Source organism: Aythya ferina (genome assembly GCF_964211825.1).
Source record: "Aythya ferina genome assembly, chromosome: W".
Taxonomy (NCBI): Eukaryota; Metazoa; Chordata; class Aves; order Anseriformes; family Anatidae; genus Aythya; species Aythya ferina.
In genome coordinates, this window is record NC_140313.1 from 7240656 (window position 1) to 7248669 (window position 8014).

The window sequence follows — 8014 nt, forward strand, 5'->3', positions numbered from 1 at the left end:
AATGGCAGGCATCCTGCCAATTAGGAGCGCATTATAGTAAACAAATCATAACCTTTTCTTCCCTATTACCCGCCGCCTCATCACCTCCCCTGTTTCCTCATTGGCTGAGTACTACAGCTTCACAAGCTACTTGACGCTCCTCTATACCATACATGTACAATTACTCTTTTTCAACCCTTTAATTTATCCTTTTTCCTTTTTTTCCCCTTTCTTTTGTTTTGAGAACTTGTGATCTTTGTTTTACTGTTCTCACACTGCTCATCCTGTTTTTCTCAAGCTTCCACCTTATTTTGGAACAGTGAGGCCTTCTACTGTCTACTTATCTACTTAGCATTTCTCCTTATTATGACTACACAACTACCTTGGAATACAGAAAATTAGTTCTCTACTGCAAAAACACAGCTTAGTTTCTCACAATATGCAGAAGTAAAAGACATACAACTGGCCCTAGAGATTGTCGAAAGAGAAAAATGACCAGTACTGTATCTCTACATTGAGTCATGGAGGGTGGCAAATGCTCTGTGGGGGTGGCTTCAGCAATGGAAACAGAGCAACTGGCAGCGCAGAGGTAAACCTATCTGGGCTGCTACCCTGTGGCAAGATATTGCTGTCCGGGTAGAAAACCTGGATGTAAAAATACGTCATGTAGATGCCCACATGCCCAAGAGTCGCGCTACTGAAGAACATCAGAACAACGAAGAGGTGGATCGAGCTTCAAAAACTGAAGTAGCTCAGGTGGACCTGGACTGGGGACATAAGGGTGAGCTGTTTGTAGCTCTATGGGCCCATGAAACATCAGGACATCTGGGGAGGGATGCCACATACAGATGGGCTCGTGATCAAGGGGTGGACCTGACCATTGAGGCCATCACACAGGTTACCCATGAGTGTGAGACCTGTGCTGCAATCAAGAGAGCCATGAAGGTAAAATCTCCCTGGAATAGGAGGAGTTGGCTAGGGTTTCAATATGGTGAGGCCTGGCAGATTGACTATATTGGACCACTCCCACAAACCTGCCAAGGCAAATGGTACATACTCACCATGGTAGAAGCAACTACTGGGTGGCTGGAAACATACCCCGTAAAGCATGCCACAGCCCGAAACACTATCTTGGGCCTGGAAAGACAAGTGCTGTGGCGTCATGGTACACCAGAGAGAATTGAGTCCGACAATGGGAGTCACTTCTGAAACAATCTTGTCACCTCCTGGGCCAAGAGGCATGGTATTGAGTGGGTGTATCACATCCCTTATCACCCACAAGCCTCTGGGAAGGTTGAGAGGTACAATGGACTGTTAAAGGCTATGTTACGAGCATTGGGTGCCGGGACGTGGAAACAATGGGACATAAATTTACCAGAAGCCACTTGGCTAGTTAACAATAGGGGGTCTGACAGCCGTGCTGGTCCTGCCGAAACAAAACCCCTGCACACTGTGGGAGAAGCTAAAGTCCCTGTAGTGCATGTGGGGAAGTGGATGGGAAGGCGGTGTGGGTTGCTCCTGCCTCGGGAAAAGGCAAACCCACTCGTGGGATTGTCTTCACCCAAGGACGGGGGTATACCTGGTGGGTCATGCAAAAGAATGGGGATATCAAGTGCGTGCCTCAAGGAGATTTAACCTTGGGAGAAAACTAATCTTTAATCCAAGTTATGTGTTGTAGGAAGACACTGCAGGATCAACGACAGGTCAACTTTGCTAGGAACTGGGCAAGTGCAGCAACGACTTGAGTTAAACTGGGGCTGGCATCCTGACATACAACTCCCCCTGCCTTGAGTGACCACTTTGGCAGATAAAGATTAAATCATCACCACTTCTTATGAACATTTTTTGAGAAAGACCTATAGAATGAAAAGATATACCTACCTATCAATCTGTTAAAGGACAAGGAACAATGGTGATGAGAATACTTATATGCTAAAGTATGGGGGACCTGAGAGTGACACAACTGTTATGGAATAAGGGGTGGAGGTTATACTGGGTCTGGCTGGAATGTTAACTTTCCCTGCAGCAGCTCATACAGTGCTGTGCTCTGCACTTGTAGTTAGAACAGCAGTGGTATCACACCAGCGTTGTGTCTGCTGCTGAGCAGTGCTGGCACAGCATCAGGACTCTCTCTAACCCTCCTAGGGGGGGTGGGTAAAAAGTAAGAAAGGAACATCACCAGGGCAGCTGACCTAAACCAACCAAAGGGATATGCCATACCGTATGATGTCACACTCAGCAATAAAAGGTGGAAACAGGAAGAAGAGGGGAGGGGTGGGCTCTCGTTGTGAAAACGTCGGTCCTCCTCCCGAACACCAGCTACGTGCGTTGACGCCCTGCTTCAAGGACGTGGTCAAGCATCGCTCATTTGTGGGAAGTAGAAATTTCTTTCCTCTGCAGTTCCACGCAGCCTTTATTTGTTTTGTTCTGTTGTGTGTTTTTTGTGTTTTTTTTTTTTTTTTTTTTTCCCTTGTCCCCTCCCTTTTCCCCTTTCCTTTTTTTCCCTTTAGTTAAATTGTTTAATTAATAATAATATTTCCTTATTAATTATTTTTCCCTTTAATTAAATTATCCTTATCTCAACCCATGAGTTGTTCTTTCCTTTACTTCTTCCCCTCCTCTTCTAAGGAGGGGTAGTGAGAGAGCAGTTGTGGTGGAGTTCAGCTGCCTAGCACAGTTAAACCACCACAGTTTCAAAGACCCATGTCCTGGTTTCAGTTAGAACTTGTTTTGTCCACTATAGTCCAATCAGCTCTCAACACATATATGTCATGTTCCTTCAGATTGGCGGTTCTTTGTGGCATGGCAGGATGGCTTTAGTTATCTCCCTGGGCAAGGCAAGGTGGCTTCTGTTATCAGGACAGGCTCTGATCTGGCACCATCCTTGGTCAACACATCCCCCCTTCCCCAATGGCACTACCCAGGCCCCTATACAGTGCCTTGTATAGTTCGCTGTTGCTCAATCACCACTGCATACGAGGTTCAGGTGATGCAGAGCTCATACTGTGGCCTAAGGCTTCACTAAATTTACTCTACTAACATGAAACGATAGTTAGCTGAATTCCTTACATACCAGCATCTTGTTTCCCTTTCATTGTCCCCCCTTCATTTTTATGAGTATCCCTGCCTTCTACAATACATATATTTCAAACATTCAGTTTGCCTCTGGATGTTTAGGTATAATCTCCACACACGTACATAGAGGATTATAGCAAGCAAGCACACTAAGACTAACATTATTATCAATGCAATGGTTGGATGTAACATAAGATTTAGAACCCCGGTAATGGTGGGAAACCATCCCAACAGTACTTCCCACCGGTGGTATCCACCATCTTTCTTAACCCTCTCCAGAACACGGTGTATTTCCTTTGTATTATGATGGACAGTGATTAAGATTTTCTGTTTGTTGTCTCATATATGCTCTAATAATTTGTGCAAATCATCGACCATATACGGTCCTTTCCATTTTGGGTCTAGCTTGGTTTTCTGTGAAAACATTTTAATTCCTACCTCATTCCCCGGTTGTATATCATGCACCTGTAATCTGGGTGGTACCAGCTGATACCATGGTGCATATTTATGATTGCTCTCAAATTGTTTTTTGCAAGTACATTACGTATTGGATTACTCATTCATCTCCATCCAACAGGCTGGTCTTAGCTGGGATAAAAGTTCCTAGTGTAGCTAAATGTCTACCAAAGAGAATTTTGGCTTCTGTTAGCCTAAGGGGTTGCCTTGGAGCATTCCAGACATCCCATAGGCCTAAGTTCAGGGACTCCGGACACTTTAATCTATGTATACATTTTTTCTCTATTTTCTCTTTTAACGTTTGATTCATTCACTCCACCTGTTCCAAGGCTTGTGGGTGATAGGGAGTTTGTGGGTCCCGTTCGATCCCTAATACTTTATAAAGTTGTTTTATGAGGCCAACTGTAAAATGAGTCCCCCTGTCTGATTCAATCGTTTGTGGGACTCCATATTGTGGAATCATATCCTTTAACAGAGCCTTAACTACCCCATTTAAGCTGGCCTTTCTTGTGGGGAAAGCTTCCACCCATCCAAACAATTGATCTACTATTACCAGCAGAGTTTTATAACCTTTTTTCTGGTGGCATATCAGCATAGCATAGGAAAGCCAAGGCACTGACAGAACTAAACTTGGCGAGGGGTGCAAAGAATAACAAGAAGGGGTTCTACAGGTACATTGGCTGCAAAAGAAAGACTAGGGAAGGTGTAGTGCCTCTGACAAATGAAGACGGAGAACTGGTAACGACAGATGTGGAGAAGGCAGAGGTACTTAACGAGTTCTTTGCATCATTCTTCACTAAAGGTCAGGCTTCCCATGTCTCTCATTTCCCTGAACCCATAGATGAGGGCTGGGGGGGGCAAGGTCCCTCCCACTATAAGCGAAGAGCAAGTTTGAGACCTCCTGATGCAACTTAACAACTACAAGTCTATGGGCCCCGATGACGTGCATCCCAGGCTCCTGAGGGAACTGGCTGATGTAGTTGTCAAGCCACTCTCCATCATATTTGAAAAATCATGGCAGTCAGACAAAGTCCCCGGAGACTGGAAAACATCAGTCCCATTTTTTAAAAGGGTAGAAAGGAGGATCTGGGGAACTACAGACTGGTGAGCCTCACCTCTGTGCCTGGGAAGATCATGGAATAAATCCTCCTGGAGGCAATGTTAAGGAACATGCAGGACAAGGAGGTGATCCGAGACAGCCAGCACAGCTTCACCAAGGTCAAATCATGCCTGACCAATACGGCAGCCTTCTATGATGGAGTGACTGCATCAGTTGACAAGGGAAGACCGACCGATGTCATCTACTTGGACTTCTGAAAGGCCTTTGACATGTCCCACACGACATCCTAATCTCTGAGTTGGAAAGTTATGGATTTGATGGGCGGACCATTCAGGGAATAAGGAACTGGCTCGATGGCTTCACCCAGAAGTGGTGGTCGATGGCTCTTTGTCCAATTGGAGACCAGTGACAAGTGGTGTACCTCAGGGGTTGGTCTTGGGACCGGTTCTTTTCAATATCTTAATCAACGTAGATGATGGGATTGAGTGCACCCTCAACAAGTTTGCAAATGACACCAAGCTGAGTGGTGCGTTTGATATGAAATAAGGAAGAGATGCCATTCAAAGGGACCTGGACAGGCTGGAGAAGTGGTCCCATGTGAACCGCGTGAGGTTCAACAAGTCCAAGTGCAAAGTGCCGCATCTGGGTCGGGGCAATCCCAGACAGGAGTACAGACTGGGAGAAAAACTCATTGAGAGCAGCCTTGCAGACAAGGACTTGGGGGGTTCTGGTGGACGAAAGAGTCAACATGAGCCAGCAGTGTGTACTTGCAGCCCAGAAGGCCAACTGCATCCTGGGTTGCATCAAAAGAGTTGTGACCAGCAGGTCGAGGGAGGAGTTTGCCCCCCTCTACTCTGCCCTTGTGAGGCCCCGCTTGGAGTACTGCATCCAGGTTTGGGCCCCCTAGCACAAGAAAGATGTGGACCTGTTAGAGCGAGTCCAGAGGAGGGCTACAAAGATGATCAGAAGACTGGAGCACCTCTCCTATGAAGAAAGGCTGATAGAGCTGAGGCTTTTCAGCCTGGAGAAGAGAAGACTCTGGGGAGACCTCATTGCAACCTTTCAATACTTAAAGGAGTCTTATAAAAAAGACGGAGAAGGACTCTACTCAGGTAGATAATGATAGGACAAGGGGGAATGGTCTTAAACTAAAAGAAGATAGATTTAGACTAGACATTAGGAAGAAATTCTTCATTGTAGGGGTAATGAGGCACTGGAACAGGTTGCCGAGAGAAGCTGTGGATGCCCCATCCCTGGAGGTGTTCAAGGCCAGTCTGGAGGGGGCCTTGGCCAGCCTGACCTAGTGGGTGGCAGCCCTGCCCATGGCAGGGGAGTTGGATTTAGATGATCTTTAAGGTCCCTTCCAGCCTGAGCCATTTTATGATTCTATGGAAGTCCACTTCAACTTTCAAGGTGAAAGATCGGAGTTTAAAAGGAAAATCTCAAAATACAAAAGAGCCTTCTCCACCCCCCAGACCCCCTGTAGTGGGTTTACGTGACGAGATTTTGGTAGGGGGGGGGCCATAGGGGTGGCTTCTGCGAGAAGAATCCGGAAGCTGCCCCATGTTAGATAAGGGCCAGAGCCGGGCCAACAAGCAATGTTGTTTGCGCCTTTGTGAGAGCATATCTAAGAAAGGGAAAAAAACAAACAAAACCAAAACCAAACCAACCAACCAAACAAACAAAAACAAAAACAAAAACAAAAACAAAAACAAACAAAAAAAAAAAAAACAACAAAAACAAAAACAAAAACTGCTGCTCAACAGCAGCTGGGAGAGAGAGAGGAAGGAGAAACAGCCTTGCAGACACCAAGATCAGTGAAGAAGGGTGTCCTGGTTTCAGTTAGAACAGAATTAATTTTCTTCCTAGTAGCTGGTGGAATGCTGTGTTTTGGCTTAGGATGAGAAGAGTGCTGATAACACCCCGATGGTTTAATTGTTGCAGAGCAGTGCTTATACCAAGCCAAGGACATCTCAGCCTTTCGCTCTGTCCTGCCAACAGGCAGGCTGGGGGTGCAGTAAGAGCTGGGAGGGGACAGACCCAGGACAGGTGACCCAAACTAGCCAAAGGGGTATTCCATACCATCTGACGTCATGCTGAACAATATATAGGGGTGGCTAGCCGGGGGGAGGGGGCCGGACTGCTCGGGGTTAGGCTGGGCATCGGTCAGCGGGTGGTGAGCAATTGCATTGTGCATCACTTGTTTGTACATATTATTATTATTTTCCTATTATCACCATTGTATTATTTTTATTGTTATTATTTTATTATTATTTTGTTATTATTATTTTCCTGTCTTATTAAACTCCCTTTATCTCAACTCACGGGCTTCACTTTCCATTTCTCTCCCCCGTCCCAGAGAGGGAGGGGGAGGGGGAGCGAACGGCTGCGTGGTGTTTAGCTGCCGGCCGGGTTAAACCACGACAGTCTTTTTGGCGCCCAACGTGGGGCACGAAAGGTTGAGATAATGGCAGATCTGACCAGAGTGTGTTAAACTAAAATTGGTGTAAGTATTAGACCTGCTTAATAGTCACTTGTCATAATGCTGATTGCTTTAATCTCAACTCTGCTGCGCCTGTTTTCCAAATTGAGTATTATAGTACATTATTTTCCGTATGTGCTCTCTGTCATGTTGTTTATCCTCTCCGGGCCCTGGTTTCAGATCATTATGGTACTGAGTGTTGTAGCAATGGCTTATGAGACGATGAGATATCTGGTCATGACTCTAACTTGGTATTTGTACTCAGTAACATCGTCGACTCTGTATTTTGGAAACTGTATCTTGGAAACTATTAGCAATTATACCTGTTGTTTTTTTCCATTAGGGTGTCAATCTGTGGAGGGGAAAGAGGAAGATATTTTTTCTTACTTGATTACTCTCCCTTTCTCCTTCACCACCCCTGTATCCTCCTGGATCACTCTGCCTTCCTCCTTCACCACCCTCTTACCCTCCGAGCTTGTTACAATAGCTCTCCAAGATATTGAATATTCTTGGGATACTCAGACCACCATAGTCTTGTTGTTCTGCCTCCTGAATGCACTTCAGATTCTGCTTAAAGTTAAACAACTACTTAGGAAGCTCATCCGGAGATCTGCCCGGAGGCAGTATAGTTGTGGGTGGCAGGGAGTATGGGAGGATATGGGCAGGCATCTAGAGCAGTTGGCACCCCCAGTGTTTTGGAAATTCACCCCTGAACAACTGCAAAATCCTCAAAAACTGGCAGAATGCTTGAGAAAAAGGTTTCACGATTCTGGCAGTTCCAAAGTAACACAAATCATTGTAACATGCTGGGGCCTGGCTCATGCCTATCGAGCTGCCATGGATACTGCTATCAACTTAGTGACAGACCCTGCGGCCACTCCAAGCCCTGTGACAGATCCAACGGCCACTGTGACCCCTACGGTGGACTATGCAGACGCTCCAGTCTCAGCTCCTGCAGCCGC